Here is a 16835-nt window from a genome sequence, read left to right on the forward strand (position 1 = left end):
GGGTGAAGTTACTGATCTGCCTGGGAGCGCAGCGGTGATCGATAACTAATCACGGGGAAACTGCTGAGGACAGCACGGGCGGTGGTAAAGAGCAGGAGCTGGGGGGAGGCCCCACCACCCTGAGTTTCTAATGGCCCTGGCTCTTACCCAGGTGCCAAATTACTGCGTGCTAATCTGAGAGCATCACAGGCCTTGAAAGGCTTGGCTGGTTTTGAGCTAGAATCTGGTCTCGTGGCACACTCAGCCACTCGGTGCTTGTACCAGCACTTCAGCACGAAGGGAGATGTAATGTTGGCCGTGTTGCGTGGTGGAAAGGTCTCGTGCAGCTGGCTCAGCACGCACCTGAGTGCCCCAGCCGTGTGGTGAGCTCACAGGAGCAAGAGCAAGTGCCCTGGTGTTATTTTTTTGGGGATGCATCTTCATCACTCCAAGGCTGTGAAGTTGGACGGGCAAATCATGAGTTGTGATTTAGGCTTTCAGAAGTACAGGTTGCTCATAAATGGGAATTGCCCCTGATCCATCTGCAAGTGGGGCACTGTCCCATGGAGTGTCTGCAGCACCTCATGGCACGTAGCTTGAAGCCTTGGACGAGTTCATTAAAAAAATAAAATACACCTAATTGCACAAGCTACTTGGCTTGGATGCGGTCACTGGCTCCATGTTACAGTACTAATGTATGTTTTGTGTCAGTTATGTAATGAGCAAAATCACTGTAGGCTGGGCAGCAGGTGTAAATAGACCTTCAAAACTATTGGCGTGCCGTGGGACAGGATTCCTGGAGCCTTTTGTTCACAATTAGTCCTTACCCACCAGCAAACCCCACTGCTGATCTTCCAGATAACGCAGCTGGAGGTTGAGCTTCGTTTTTCTTCCTTTGGTGGTTTATCTTCTGTACCTGTTCCAGTGGAGAACTCTGCCTAGAGCTGTGACTTTTTTTATGGACAAGAGTACAGAAAGTGTGGTAATCGTGCTGGAGAAGGTGCTGGGCACGTGTTGTCATGGTGCAAAGAAAGCAAAGCTGGGGACCCCTTTGGTGCCCCACGAGTCGCTTTCCTTGGGAAAAGTGTGAGGGAGCTGCATCTTCCTTCATCTCCAGGGCTTTCCTGGCAGAAAAGCATCAAAGATTGTCATGTGTGTCCTTGTGGCTTGTCTGAAACACTTCACCTGCTGCAGGATTTCCTTTCTCTGAGTGTTGCCTGGTTTGGGGTGGGTGGGCTGCGCGGGCTGGGGCCCTCTGCCCTTCAAAAGGGGCAGCGGGAATGGGAGCGAAGGAGTAAACGCGGTGCTTTGCCTTGCTTTTTTATTGAAAAGAGCACACTTTGTACTTTGTAGTACCCAATTTGTAACTTGATATCATGTCTTACATAAAATTGCTTGTTGGAAGTTCTCCTTTTAGAAGGAAAGGTAATTTGGAAAGACTCCGGGTTTTCCACTGCTGGCCGGAGCGGCGGCTCAGTCGTGTGTCCGTCGGCGTGGCACGGAGACCTGGCGATGCGATGGGGTGGGATGGGTGATTTTGGCAGAGGGCAGCTTGTGCAGTTGGTGCCGAAGCCTTTACCCTGCCTGGGCAGAGTGGCACAACGTGGGGAGGAAGGCCCAGAGCCCAGGCTTCGGGCTCTGCTTGTCCAAGGCAGACCCTAGCAGTTGGAGCCTGCAGCGTGCTGCCGGCCCCCTGCCTCCTCCAAGTTCCTTCCTGAGCTCTGTGGAAGCGTAGCAGGAGCCCTGACAGCGCTGTTACACACCCAGTGCTCTCTGAAGCTCTGTTTTTCCCTCGGAGCACGCTGGCTGCTGCGGACCAAGGTGGGAGCAAAGTTGGGGACGAGGTGTGCTGCACGCGGGGCTTTGCCCCAGCCCTCCCGTCCCCCTGCTGCAAACCCTCAATGCCCACAGCAGGCATTCTCCCTGCAAAACCATCCTTCAGGGGGGCAGCGAGCAGGAGCTGTTCGAAAAAGCTGAAGGAGAAGGTTCAGCTTGTAACAGATTAACTGCCCCTCGCAGGCAGGATCCAAAGGTGTGCTCCGAGAGGCGGCTGCAGCCCGCGGAAGCTGCCCGGGAGGTGAATCAGCACCAGTGCATGCAGGGCAGGTCCTGCTGGCCCCACGGCTCCCAGCACCCCCACGGCGTGGGGACCGGCCCTGCTTGGCCCCACGAGGCCCCCGGGCTGCTGCGGAAACCTCGGGAGCAGGGAGCTGCCGTGTGTGATCCGAGGGGTGGCTGCAGCTGCGGGACGGGGCTGGTGCTCTCAGCAGCTTTCCGCGGTTGTTTTCCTTCTGTTCGTGCAGACTTGTTGTCAGATTACTGCTGGATTAGACGAGGGATTTGTACTGAGCGGCCTTTGGGTACTCAAATGTAGCGTGATTGTTTTTTGAATGAAATTAAATTGTGTTTTTTAATTTTTTAATGAAATAATTCCTCTGTTTTTCAGATTGCACAGCGTTTTTGGGACACACCTCTGTTGGATTTTAATATATGTCCTGCTAGCAACAGCTTTCAACTATGGAATCGGTAAATATTTGCCTTGCTTCTGTCTAACTTTTCTCTTTTATTACTTAATAAGTGCTTCCGTCCGTGCTGATGGTTTTTTAAATTGTCTGTAATTTGTGTTTTCTGTGATTTGAAGCAAAATATTGCAGCTTCCATGGAGTAACTTATGTGTACTGCTAACCAGGATTATTTTATGAAATGCTCTTAGTTGTAAGATACCCTTAGATACCCTTTCGTGTGTGTCATTTGGAGCGTAGCACATCTCCCTTTGGATGCAGTGAAGGCAGAAGCTCCTTTCCTGCAGGGGCGAGCCCAGTGCTGGCTGTGCGGCAGCCCGCAGGGCTCGGCACTGCTGGGGCTGCTCGGTGTGGATGTCCTCCTGCTTGTGGTCTATCACATCCACTTTTTCTCTTTGTGGTCAAAATGTGTTTCAAAGCTGTTAGAGATGCCAGTTTAACAATGCTGGTCTCCTCACGATTAGTATACTCGAATCAGGTGGTGTCTGTTTCATTTCGGGCAGGGGAGCCTCCAGATGTGCTGAGACACCTTTTGGTCAAGGTTAGGGTCCCAATTTTTGGTGGCATTAGCAGACATAGGAGTAGGTTATCCCTGACTGGAATTCGGGGAAAACTTGTGGGTTTGGCCTGAGTGCTGTGAGAGGATGAGGGCTTGGTGCTGTCCTCCGCGCTGGTGGAAGCGCTGCTTCTGGTCCTTGCATTGGCGGCGTGGGGCTGGATCCTGCTCTCCTGCACCCTGGCTTGTGGTGTGGGGCTCCCTGGAAGGGTGTCCTGTGCGTGTCCTAAGCGTGGTGGGTGGAGAAGGCTCTGAGCTTCTGCCCTGGTGCTTTGGGTGCTTGTGTGTCCCCCCACTGTGATGGGGCTACCGGTGGTGCAGTCTGTACGATGCTACAGGCTGGTGGAGGTGTACAGGTCTGCTCCATCAGGTGGCTTCACAAGCTGTAGGCTTCTTTTGTCCTGGGTTTTGAGGAAAAACCACTGTATTTAGTTCATCTATAATAATCCTGAGATATTCAGATGGAGATAAGACGTTATTTTAGCATCCCTTGGTGAATATTAGCAGTGGTAGAAGTGTTTCTTGGTGAAACCAAACAGCCGAGGCACTGTGGCTGTCCCCTGCTGCCGCGCAGTAATTAAAGGGCATCGGGTGTGGGACCCTGTGCTGCAGCGTGTGCTCGCTCTTACTTTAGTGAGTGCTCTGCAGTTCCCTGGAAAACGGAGCTGAATCCCAGCACTGGTGGTTTACTACCAGTTGTATTTCAGAGTTTGGTGCAAAGAGTTTTTGGTCCGAGTTTCGGTCTAAGTGGTGTTTTGGTTATGGAGTGCAAACCATCCTTTTCCAACAGGATAGTGTTAATTACTGTAACTTTCATTTAAATTTACTAAATACGGACTAAACGACTTGCCCTGATGGATGAGAGGGCTGGGCTGTGCCTCTCAGGCCTTCTGTTGGCATCACCGACCTGCTGCTTGGCCACCAGCAGCTTTTGGGTTCTTACTGGGAGCCTGGAGTCCTGCGCTGTGCCCATGGTGGCTGCCCTCGAGATGAGTGTGCCACACGAGCCTTTCTCCACCTGCAGCCCCTGCTTGCTGCGTGGTTTGTGCTTTGCTGGCATAAAGCCGTGCTCTGTTGCTTGTGGGTCCTGCAGAAGCCGTGGCTGGAGAAGCCCGGTGGAGGAAGGCTGGCGATGTGTCGCGACGCGCTGTCGCGCGGCGCAGAATGGGAGCGTTGTTTGAGCTCGGGTGTTTCTCCCACTTCTGGAACAAAGAACGATGCTGCTGTGCGGGTTCCTGAGCCCTGGGAGATCACGGTTGAGTGACCTTTTACAATAAAACAAGCTTCTATCTGCTGCTCTGCAGAGGCAGACGATTGCATTGCCTAAAACATGTGTTGGTCGGGGGCTCGCCGCGCTGCTCTTGACCTGAGCTTCTGGGACGAGGGAGATGGTGGGGCTGGCGTGCTGAGCTCTGAGTCCATAACCTGCTGCTGCCTCCCGAGGAGAGCTCATGCCCTGTGCTTGGCTTCTGTCCCTGAGGCTGCCGGGGGACACCTGTGGATGGAAATGCAGGGGGCACAAAAGCAAATTTTACGAGATTGTTTTGCTTTTACCCTGCTTAAAGCACCATGTGCCCCAGCGCGTGCTGCCGAGGGCGTTGGGTGGGCTCCCCTCTGCTCCCGTGGCTGTTGTGATGTGCTGTTAACCTGATCACCAAGGTGCTCTGCTCAGATATCCAGAGGTTTGCAGGGATTGCGTGGGGCAGTTGGAGAGCAAACCCAGCGTGTTGCCTCTGGGGAGGGGCAGGGGGCCTCTTCCACCGCAGGAAGTGTGATGAAAGTCTGAGATTTCTCCATCGTGGTGGACGGCTCCGTATTGCAAAACGCAGGAGTTGCTGCAAACCCGGTACCTTCGGTTCTCTGCTCGGTTTCCTCAGCGTCCTGTGGTGATAGAGCCCGTCGAGATGGAGGAAGGGAGCTGGGTTGGGTGCCTGAGGTGCCGGCGTCACGGAGCCGAAATATCGGATCCCCAACAAGAAGGCAGAGCGCTTCCTGCTGAACTCCTCTGCTTGGAGCAAGCGAGGTTCCCCACGTCAGCTCCTGGCTGCCTGTTTACAGCAAGGACCCGCTGCGTTACGCCAGGAGACCTCGGGGGCTCGGTCCCCACACAGGAGCTGGCAGCTGGAGCCGTTCGTGCTCTGCCTTCACTGGGGCAGCACAGGGTCAAGGCTGCCGCAGAGACATCGCAGGGGCTTCTGGTGGCGGTTCTGGCGCTGGCATTTCACAGAGTTGGTAATGAATACGTAGGTGTGCGATTAAAAGGATGAATAAGGTAGTGCTGCTAAACAGAATTGCTTTTCAGAGCTGGAGCCTTGCCTTGTTCTGACCTCCCGAGAAGGATACAATTGTAGAGCCGAGGCCGGTAGTGGAAAAGCAATTACAGTACATGCTTCCAGAATTGAATTGTCCTCTGAAAGTCAGATGCTACAATAATGGCAGCGTTGTTTAGCTGGAATGTGACTTTATTTAACTGCTTCAAAACATAAATAAAAAACTCAACTTGATGATGAACAGTTCCCAGTTCTGGGGGACCCGAGAGCTCCCCTACGCTGACCTCCCTGCCTGGGGTGGGTGGGTTCTGTAGCCCTTGGCCCTTCCTGCACCCAATAACGGCCAGCACTGCGATGAGATATGTGCAGGAGTCAAATTCAAGCTCAGTGTTTGGAGTCCCGTCTTTGTCATAAGCTGAGGTGCCTTTCTGTGAGCCGAGGTTTCTTCATGGGTCACAGGGACATGGGCGTCTGGACACACAACGCTGCTGAGACCTGCAGGAAGCAGCTTTGAAATCCTTCCCTGCCCCAATGAAAAAGCTGCATTTTCAGATGTGATCTCAGCACAAGCATTTGATTTGAGTGTTTGAATTGCTGCTGTTACCGTTCCCTGTGTTTTATCAGGATTTGTTAAATTGCGAACGTTACTCACATGCCATTTTTGGCAGCTGCCACCTACGTGCCCTCAATTTGAGCGCACCTTTTCGGAGCAGTGTAGGTAGGGAGGCTCCTCTCTCGTGTGTCAGATGTTGGTGAGCGGAGTGCTTGCATTAATTCCCTCTCGGTAACCTTTCCACTGCTAATAAGCTCGCCTGGCACGCGTGCGTAGCAGAGCATCTTTAATGATCAGGTTGGAACCGAGCAGGAGCGTCTGTGAGAAACGCGGTGCTCGACTTGTTCTTCGGGCGCAGTTCAGGTCTGTGCGGGCTGTGACACAGAAGGAGGCTCTAGCAAGAGCAACCCACAACCAAATACAATGCTGCTTTCTTCCTCGTGTTCTGTTTTGAGCTGGACAAAGCCTTTGCAGTAAATACTTAGCGAATGAAAATAGTTTTTTTTTACTCTACTTGGTTTTGAATAATTTTATTTTCGTGAAGGGCCTGTGCTCTGACCATGAAAATCCTCATTTAAAAAAAAATATTATATACACTGCTAAGTTATAATTTTTAAGCTGATGTGCTCTACCCTTAGGGATCCCAGCTGTGTTCAGGAGCACGTTCATTACAGCGAGCTTTTAACAGGGAGGGTGCACAAGTTGTTACCTCCAGAAATGAGACCGCTGCTTCCACGCAGGGAAGCTCCTGCCAGGTGCACGGGCCTGGTGACGCATGGCGGCAGGATTTTGGGGAGGTTCTCAGCACGCAAAGCTGCCAGTCCCCACTTCCATCGTCATGCTACAAGTGGTGTTCCTGGGCACAACCCTTCCAAAAGCAGGAGCTCTCCGAGGAGCCTCCCGCGCTGCAGCTGCTGCATTCGCTGCCGCCTCTGCTGCTCGCCTGGTGTAGCCCCGGCGCACGTTCAGGAGCACCGTTGTGGTCGGTGCCCTGCGAGGTGAGGCTCTGGGCGTGAGCTGCGGGGCTCTGGAGTGGAACAGCAGCATTACACCAGGCTGGAGTCGCTTGTTTGCAGCAGATATCCATCACGCCGTGATGAAGTGCAGATGATGCGTTTGGCAGCGAGAGGTGCGCAATCTGTTCCTCCCCTAAGGAGCCCGCAGACCAAGGGCCAGCTGATAAGGCCGGGCTCTCTCTTGTATTTTTTGAATGAATAATGGCTTGGGGTGTTTGCCTTCCCTCATCTTTCGCTCTTCGAAATAATAGTTCAGTTGTTTCCCGGGTGGATTTGCCATTCAAACCCCTCCGTTCTGTAAATTCTTGGCGTTCTGGGTTATGTGTTGGTGTTGTGTGCGTGCCGAGGGACTCGGGCACGTTGAGCAGAGCGGCCGTGCCCCCGATGTGCTGGGGGTCTTCGTGCCATGCTGGGGACTGGTGGGAGCCTCGTGGGTGAGAGGCTTTAGCTGGGTGTGGGGGGTAACAAGCAGGTGCAGCCCCTCCGCCCCTGCCTGCTCGTAAAAGGGGGGGGATTGCTGTTGTTGTAAGCAACGTCATTATTTCTGTTCCATGGTTAAATTCTTGATGAAGCTCCAATTGTAGAAGAATGGGACAACAGGGGCTGAAACCTGCAGGCTCAGCCTAATTCATTGCTAGCTTAATTAGATGCTGGAGATCTCAGGTATTCCGACGGCTTTTCCAGCTCCGCGTGTTATCCCTGTATTTGGGCAGCTTGGACCTCTCCAAGAAAGCTTCGCTGAGATCATCTGGCAAGCGAAGGCTGCGATTGCTGCTTTGAGCTTGGGCTCAGCCTGGCTGGGCTGGTGCCTTCCAGGTGTGGAGGTGGCTGGGAGCAGAGGCTGGGGGCATCTCGCTGGGGTCCCTCCTGTCCTTGGAGGTGGCGCTGTCTGGGTGGGCAGGCACCCAGACTGGGGACCTCATGGGGCAGCAGCAGCACGAGGGGGTACAAGTGAAGCCAGGAGGTTTTGGAAGCCTCGTGGCACTGGCTGGAGCTCTCTGCTCGCCCCAGAGCGGACGTCTCGGCTGGAGCAGCTTCAAGTCTGGAGTTTGCAGCAGACTTCAGCAGCTCACCTTTGGGGGTGGGAGCCTGCGGAGTTGTCGATACCATTGCCTGTAGCCATCTGTTCCTGCCGCCAAGTCGCTGCAAGAATCACTCATGTTCTTTGTGTTTCGGAGGAGCTGGGGTGTAAATCCTCAAATCCTCTCCCTCGTTTGTCCCTTGCGATGAGGGAGCACAGAAAAACGGCATCTCCAGTGCTGGAAAGGCAAACCTGCATTCTTTAATCTCTCCTCTAAATGTATTTGGAATTTAAATTCAAATGGGTCCCGATATTTGAGGTTACCTCAGAGCACATTAGCTATTTCGGATTAAGTCGCTGCGTGGGTCTCCCGTATCAAACAGGAATGTTCTTGTGCAACTTCACCTCGCTGGGGTAACCGCTCCCGAGAGCGAGGAGACGGTCGGCATGCCTACGACTTATTTTAGGAAATTGCCACTGCAAATGAACGTTGTTTGCAAGGAAAACTGGTGATGGCTTTTCGTGTTCCCTTATTTTTTTTGTCAAAGTGAATTAATAACTCACGTGGGCTGGATTTGTAGCTCTGGTGTCTGGTGGCAACGAGGGTCGTGGGGACAGCAGTGTGCCGGGGCTGCTGCCATCCTGGAGGACAGGGTCAGGGGAAGGGGTCTCGGGCAGCTGGCCGTGTGCTGCACCCCGTGTCCACGGCTGGGGCTTTGCTTCCAGGGTCAGTTGGAGCAGGCTGACATCAAATAGCCACACGATGGTGTTTGGGACATGAGGTCCTACTCTCTGGGGTTGTCTTCAGCGTTGTCCCACAGCCAGCGGGTGACACCGTGTTTAATCCCAGAGGACTTCTCAGCCTGAGGGCAGGTGCTCCTCAGGGGTTTTCCCCTCTGCCCTCCTGCATCGCTGGCATTCAGCGCGCTCCTTCTGCTGCCTGCCCAAACAGCAGCGCCTCTGTCTGAGGGCTCTGGCCAGCTGCCGTGCAGTTCCCCAGCCCTGCACCCTCTGCTCAGCAGCCATCCCGACTGCTCTGCAGGAGCAGGAGCTGCCTCTGGAGCTTCAGCACGGTGCTTGTGCATGGGCTCTCACCGTACGCCAATGCATGGGGACTTGTACCCACAGTGTTCTGGCATTAGCACGTGAGCAGTGCTCGGCCAGAACAACAGCTCCAGCGCTTGGCTGAGTGCTGACACCAGGCTGCTGGCTTGGAAAAGCTCGGGACCTCCTCCTTGGAGGTCTGCAGGGTGGATGTGGTGGGATGGCTTCCTTCGTTTTGGTCCGTACCCATTAACGTGACTTCTCGGGGTTTGGTGGTATCAGGGCGCACAGGTCGGTGTGGAAGGGCTCTGGTTACTCTTTGTAGGTCCCAGCCTTGCTGCTGGAGTCCTGTAAGAGCTGGACTTCCTTTCTGTGTCACCTAGTCAGAAGAAAATTATTTTGTTGTCTTCAGTAGTTTCTACCTCATTCTTGTAGTCTTGCCAATATCCTGTATTTGTTTTGTGCAGGAAGCCTCTCAACTTTTTCTTAATTGGAGTTAAGTGCTGCGATAGAAACGCACATTTTGCTTGGAGATAATGTAGGAAATAAATACTCACAGAAATTTATTTTAAGTTAGTGGAAAAACATTCGGTGGAGAGCTTTGCTTTGGAGCTCGGAGCTGTGAGATTTCTCATGGAGGCTTCCCTTGCTGTTGGGCAACTGTGAAGGAACCGACTCTGCTGCTCCCGAGTTAGCTTGAGCAACCAGCCTCAGAGGCTGACAGTAAGCCGGTCGGTGATGTGTTGTAGATGATATTAATTAGCAGCGTGACACAGATTTAATGCCGTACGAGAGTTATGAGGAACCAGAGAACCAAATGACAACAGGTAGTAAATAATCGGACCAAATAAAATCACGAAAACAAAGATATGATGAAGAAATCCCGCGTCGTCTTCCTGGCAGCAGCTAGAACTGCACCTGGCCCCAGCAGCTGGCCAGTCCTGAGGTTTTTCTTTTTTTCCTCCAATTTTTGATGGTGCTTTTAGGCTGCTTAAAGGGAGATCTCTGTCTAAGGGAGCTGGTAGCGGGGAGGCAGCGGCAGCTCTGCGGGCAGCACGGTTCTGCGTGCTGCGATTCCCTTTCTCCTCCAGCTTCTTGGGTTCCCAGTGCTGTGATGTGAGGAGGACCTGGACGTGAATGCTGCTTATTTTGCTTATGCTGGGAAAAGAAAACAGCGGCATGCCCTTTGGTCTGGTTAAAGGTTCAGTACCCGTCCTCCTGCCCTTGACCCTGTGATCTGCTGAAGGTAGGGAGGCTTCAAAAACACGGCACCAGGCGCTCGCGGGCAGCTCGGCGCGCACACACACGGCTTTAAACGGCTGCTTCAAGGGCATCCGCGCTGAGATCTGCGGCGAAATATCTGTTACTGGGGCTTATTCCCGTGGTCTGGAAGGAATGTGGGACGGGGACCAAGAGAGGTTTGCATCCGAGTCCCGCGTGGCACTCGGTGTCTGCCGGGGTGAGAGGAATGCGGGCTGACACCTCCCCTCCCACAGCAGTCCTCGGAGCTGTTTAATCTATTTTTCATACTTGCGAAACCGCACCAAGCTCTGAGACACTCCTGCGTGAGCTTAGGCTGTGATGAGCAAGAGGATTAATTAGATCTTCGGGACAGATAACTAGAGCAATGGGTTGTGCATAATAGCAGCCTGGAATTCCAGTGACGTGTTTGCGAGGAGCTGTGCAACGTGCGTGCCTTGGCTGCAGCGCCGGCGTTTCCCAACCTTGCGTGCCCAAATGCCCCTGGGCACTGGGGCAAAATTTAGTAAGCAAATCATGTGAACAGCAAGCTCGGCTCGCTGGGCGTGTGCACGCCGAAATAGCCGGCAGGGTGCTCAGCTGCCCGCCTGGTCGCCTGCTGCTGGTGGCTTCCACGTGTTTGGGTACCTCCGAGGTGCTCGGTGTTTGGTGGTGCTAAGCAAACAAATATCCAGGCTCAAACTACGAGGAGAGGGAGCTCTTGCTGCTCTCATACAAGCTGCCCGCTCCCAGCGTGGCCGCAAAAATTCTGGCTCCTTGCAGAGGGCCACGGCGCTGGCTTGAGGCTGGTGTCAGTGCAGGGAATGCCCTGCTCAGTGAATATTCCCTTAGAACAACAACAAAGCCCACACAGGTGCATTGTTCCCCATGCAGAGCTCTCCCTTCTCCGCAGAACTAGTTCCTGCATCCATGTTTAATTTACAGTAGCTCAGAGGAATGAGGAAAACGCCGGGCTATTTTTGTGTAGCCCTCGTTAAATGTCTTTGGATCAACTCTTGGATAAAAACGAGGAGGACAGAGTGTACTGGGCAGAGAAGTCATAGATTTTTGTTAAAACCATAAGTGCTCACGGCTTCAGCATTCAAGGTGAAAACTGGAGAGGTCTGTCAGACACCCTCGAGTGACTGCAGCCACCGTTTGCACATCCAGTTCCTTTTCTGCCATGGCTTGCTGTAGCTTTGCCCCTTGATACAGAAGTTTTTATTTTAAAAATTTGCATTTCTGGTGCTGACCATAAAGGGCTGCGCTCTGGAGCTTGGGAGGAAGCCCGGTTGGTGCTCAGGCCACGGTCCTGTGCAGGCTGTAATTAAAAGGTGTTGGAAGAGGGCTCAAAGTTGGATTTTTTTTCCTGTTGAAAATTTTGGGGATCCCTGGGAAATGGACTCGATTTGGGTGTTTTCTGCCAGGTGAATGGGAATTGAAGGCTTCACCTCCATGCATTGGCCTAGTTATGAAGCCCTTGCCTGTAAACATTGACTGAAGCAGCTGAGAGTCCAGAAATTAATTAGAATTGCAGAGCAGCGTATGCTTTTCTGCAGAGCCACCTTGAATGTAGACATTAAAGGATGGTGATAAATCAGATAAACTGGGCAGAATATATATTCGGCTGTGCTATAAACCTGCTTTATTACTCAGGAATTAATTGATGACTTTTGACTTTTTTTTCCTCCTACTCAGCCATACTTTCACAAGGTATAATTAAAAAAAAAAAAAAGCTATAGTTTTACTTTTTGTTAAACTCTGCTGTTGTTGAACTATGTGTGGTTTGGACTTCAGCCCTCCAGAATGTTGGCAGGAGTTCCTGTCTGGAAATAAACGGTAATTCTCCCGGGGTTGAAAAACGGGGAAGGAAAGATCCATGTGCACGGAGATGATTTAAAGCAGAAGAAGTCAATAGACATGTTGATAGATCTATACATACACACCCCAAAGTTTAATATAGAACGTCCCTAACTCTTATTCTTGTCGGTTTTCCGTATTTTTAGCTTATTGTAGAAAATCCTGTGTTTAAACTTCACATGTGAAGTTCTCTGCGATAGCTAAAACTGCAGCAATTGCAACCACCAAAACGTAAACGTTGTATTTGAATTCGGCTGCAAGGACAGGGAAGTGAACTTCACACCAGCTGCTCTGCTTTTTGCCCAAAAGCCCGGGTGCAGACCAGGTTACCCCGTGCCTTCCCTCCGCCTGCTCGTGCCCTCGCAGGGCTCGGAGCTGAAGGCACCGCTCCGCACATGTTGCTGCGAGGGCAGGGCTGAAATTTGGAGACCGTGTGAGCTCTGAGCTGCTGCACCTCTGGTGCTGGCTGCTAACGCACACCTCTGATGGTGTTGGTGTCCCGTAAGGGGATGGATGTGAGCCGCTTGCAGCCTGTGAAATGCTTTTGGGGTGAAATAACCCCAACGCAGCAGCACCGGGGGCTCGGTGGCAGCGCTCTGCGGGGCTGTGCTCGTGCTTCTGCTTTTGTTTCCGCAGCAGGCGTGTTTATGGAAATAGATGCGTGCGGACACAGGCTGAAAAGGGAAATGTCTGCTGCTTTGGGCCAGGAGAACTGTCTTTGATCTTTTTCCTGGGCACGTTAAGGCTTTGCTAACAGCGGCCTTACAGCTCTTGTGCCGGGAAGGTCGCTGCCTCGCCAGCGCTGGAGCTGAGCGTGCATCCATCACCCCTTCAGGCTGGGCTTCCCCTCTCTGGGGCCGTGCTCAGCCCTGGCTCCATCCCAGGGCTGAGGATTGTCCTTTGGGGCTGTGATGGCCCCGTCCCCTCCGCTTTGTGTGTCCTCTGCACGCCCTGGAAGCTCGCTCGCGGGTTAGATGCGAGGCAGCTGGGGAGCGATGGTCACGTCCGCATCTGTTGGGCATTCCCCGGCAGAAGTACAGACAGCAGCGCTCTCAGCTACTCATCTCAAAGGAATTACGTTCTTGTGGGAATCTGTGCAAGCGCAGGACTGAGCTCCTAGCCTCGCAGTGCTGACTGTGTGCTGTTTAGTTTCGTTCCCCAGGCAGACCAGCTTTGCTCCCCTGCACGGGTGACCGGGGCACGGCGGTGTCCCCGCACGTGCGGTGCCTGCGGCCGCGCTCTGCTCACAGCAGGGCTGGGGGCCTTCAGCACATGCACAGGAGAGAAGCAGCTTCACAGGGGCTGTTTTTTCATCATTTTTCAGTCCTGCACCACAGGGGCTTGCCCCCTTTGGAGAAAGCAGATGTGAAACTGCTGAGGAGCATGAGATGAGTGTGTGTATGCCCGTCAAAATGGGGAAAAGTCAGGACCTGCTTTCTCTGTAAGGACTTGAGGCCAGTAGCTCCGGGCTAGGACCATTCTAACAACCTTTTGGGCAGGGCAGAGCTGCAGATGTCGCCGTGGTTTGGGTTTAGTCGCCCCCTTTGCACCTTCGTGACTTCAGGCAGCTGATGAGGCAACACAGCACTGAAGCTCTGAACAAGGAATGTGTCTGGAAGCGGCCAGTGGTCATTCTGGCAGATCCTCGAGACCAAGGCTGCTATTGTTTTTCTCTTCGTTAAACAACAGTCAGGCTCATGCTGTGGCTTTTTTCTTCTCAATTGCAGTATAATGTTAGCTTTTATATATCCCGCGGGCCCACACCCGGGCGTGTGGTGGGCCAGCACACAGATGCATTGTTCGGGGTCCGGCATTCCAGGGAGATCAAATGCTCCGTGCCCCGCATCGGCTGCACATCTGAAACTGCTAAATCCCCCGGCCCTCCCGGATCCAGGTGCCATGCAATTACTGGGTTAAAGGCAGCGAGAGCTGCTGCTTCTAGGTCCTTTCTGTTTAATTCTGCCTGCTTTGATTCACTACAGCTGGTGGAACAGTTAGACTTGGTTCAGGCATGTGTGGAAGAGAGCTCATTTCATGCTTGGAATTGTAATTATGTTCTTTTCTTTCAAGCTGCCAGCAGTAAAAGATGTCTTCCAGTGTGTATTATCTAAATAAGCTGTAGTGTTTAAATGTTTTCTTATTTCATTTTAAGAATGTGGCAAAATAAATTGTGCTTACTCTTCTAGTTTTTGTTCTGGAGCATCTGATCCCTGTAGCCCTGTTCCACCGTGCAGGCGCACTTGGCCCTCAATCATCTGTGTCCACGGACCTGTGGGCACTGTCCTGACTCACCTGGCTCTGGTTTCCCCTCCTGGGCACACCAAGGGCAGTGGGAACCTGGTGGCTGCGATCTGAGCCACCCCACTCACCTCCTGTGCTTGTTCTAACATCAGCTGATGGATTTTAGCAAGCTTGAGACCGCTCGATGCATGCGAGCAAGGGAGCACGGTGAAGACAGCGGGTCTCTTTGTGGTGGCCTTTCTGTGCCCAGGTTTTCCATGCTTATTGAGCTTTTTCCATGTCCCCATCAGCGGCAGCAGGTGTTCCCTGGTGACTTCAGCCCACTGGGAGGCCGTGGGTGCGATGCCACAGGTAGACATCCACGCCTTGCTCCCGAAACCCTCAGCTGCCCGGGGAGCACAGAACCCAGCCCGAGCACAGCTGGTTTTTAGCTTGTGCAGATGTATCTGCACCTCGGACCTCAGTGCCCTGGTGCTCAGCACCTGTTGCCTCTCCTTTCTTTTTCTAAACTTCATTTTTCACAGGGTATCAGGGCCTTCCCTGCAGGACTGTGCCTTGGGAGCCCATCCTCCTGGTGCTGCAGGCAGGAGGAGCGTGTTCCTGCTCCCAAAGGCAGCTTTGTTCCTCTCCTGGGCTCTCTGCGTGCGCTGTGACCCAGGCAAGTTGCTTTAGAGCTGAATTTGTGCCCTGGCCCTGGGCTTTTGACTTCCTCGCAGAGATAAACGTGGTTCTTAGACCCAGCTGTGGCAGCTTCCCTCTGATTTTGGGTGTCTGGAGTCAGCACTCTGAGCTGCTTTCCCGAGTCTCTGGAGTCCGTCTGCTCATCTTGTGGTCTCGAGCTGAGTGCCTGATAGCCATTTCGGTGTCTGTGATTGACTGGAAGTCACAGTGGATAAATCTTTCATGATTGGAAACCACTTAAGCCACGAGGTGGCTGATGATCACTGGTTATTAGTGGAGAGGTTCTACCAAACAATCAGGGAGATTTGAGTGGCGGGGCGTGTAATTTATGACTTCATCCCAGCACCGTGGGGCAAGCCAGTGAGAATCGAAACAGTGGAAGAATTATATCTGACAGATATTTTAAAGAATGGCTCCAGTTAGTGTCATTTATTGCTGGAATGTGTGGACAGATCCCGAGTCAAAGCCAGATATGAAAGAGCATGCAAGAAAATGGAAATGCGGTATGTGGCCAAAGGCTTGCGAATTTTCTCACAATGGGCAGAAAGAATGCTCGAAGTTGTTTGCCTTTTTTTTTTTTAAAGGCATTCTCCTTTGATAATGAAGTTTACAGATCCTACTTAGTGCTTGTTGAAATCCCTGCCTGAAGGGGATTTGTTGGAGCTCAGAAGTTGAGGGGCCTCTGCTGTGTCAAAGGCGCTATCGACACACGGAGGAGAGCAGCTAGAGGAGCTTCTGGAACGTTCTGGAAATTAACTCTTGCATCTTAATGAGTGTGGAAATGACCTATGGAATTGTCTCTGGGTTTACCTTTAAAGTTTTGCCTAGCAGTGGCATGGCACGGGAAGGGGCTGTTGCCCTTTGCTCTTAAACGTACCTGGGCAGAAGTCTGCCTGCTGCTCAGAGCGGTCGGATCATCCTCCGTGCATGACCGTGAATAACTCCAGAGAACTTTTGGAAAATTCCCTTTTTTCAGGTGTTTGGTGGTGGTAATGCCTCTGCGAGTGCCAATCTCTTTTGTCACCGTTTGGTACTCACCCTGGCTCCCGGCAGGGGTTTCTCAGCTACTCCCCATCTATTTTGCTGTACCTCGCATCAGTTTCTGACCACATCCCGGCACCTTTTGGGGGTCTGTGCCCACTTGGAGCACCCCAGAGGCCTCGGTCCCTGCCCGGGGGTTACCGTGGGGCAGCCGAGTCCCTCGGGGTGCTCCTGCAGCACCCCTGTGCCCGTCGCTCCTTGCAGCGGGCTGCGGCTCCGCGCTGCTGCCTCGCGGCCCTGGGGACGGGGAGCTGCTGGGTTCAGATGCAGGATTTCCTGATGTGAGCAGCGGCTTTCAGAGGGAAGCGGCAGATGTTCTCACTTCAGCCCAAGCATGACAGCTACTGGGGGAGCAGCTGGCTCCTCGCTGCCGCTGTCCCCAGCCGTGGCTGTGCTTGAGAGCCTGTCAGAGCCAGGTAAGCTCGTGCACGGAGCGACTGCCCGTGCTGGGGATGTGGCTGGGCCTGGTAGGTTTGTCCTGATGGAAATTGGAGTCCTTGTGTTGGAAATGGCTACGTGAGATCGCTGTCCTTGTGTTGGAATCACTGCGTGAATTATCGCTGTCCTTGTGTCAGGGCTGTCCCAAATTCGCCTCCTGCTTCCTTCTGTGTAAGTACGCAAAAGCTTTGGGTAAAAGGAAGAACTCCAAACTTCAGTTTTTTTGTGGTACTTGTCCTGCTGCTCACCCTCACGACCCACACAGAGCTGTCCACGTTGTGCACAGCAGGGCGCAGAGCCGTGGGCCTGCCTTAGGGCTGTGTTTTGGGCTGTGAACCCATCGTGGTGTGGACCCAGGTGGTGCGGGGTGAGCA

At 53.0% G+C, this 16835-nt stretch overlaps 1 protein-coding gene across 2 annotated transcripts in view; it reads left to right on the forward strand.

Annotated features, from left to right (window-relative positions):
- Positions 1-16835, forward strand: part of ANKRD11 (ankyrin repeat domain containing 11) — a 112442-nt gene that overhangs the window by 18214 nt on the left and 77393 nt on the right. For both annotated transcript variants that reach the window (XM_072043799.1, XM_072043800.1), the window contains exon 2: positions 2426-2505. The gene's annotated coding sequence lies outside the window, so the exon portion shown is untranslated. The remainder of the gene's footprint in view (positions 1-2425; positions 2506-16835) is intronic.

This window comes from Anas platyrhynchos, chromosome 12 (assembly GCF_047663525.1).
Source record: "Anas platyrhynchos isolate ZD024472 breed Pekin duck chromosome 12, IASCAAS_PekinDuck_T2T, whole genome shotgun sequence".
Classification (NCBI taxonomy): Eukaryota; Metazoa; Chordata; class Aves; order Anseriformes; family Anatidae; genus Anas; species Anas platyrhynchos.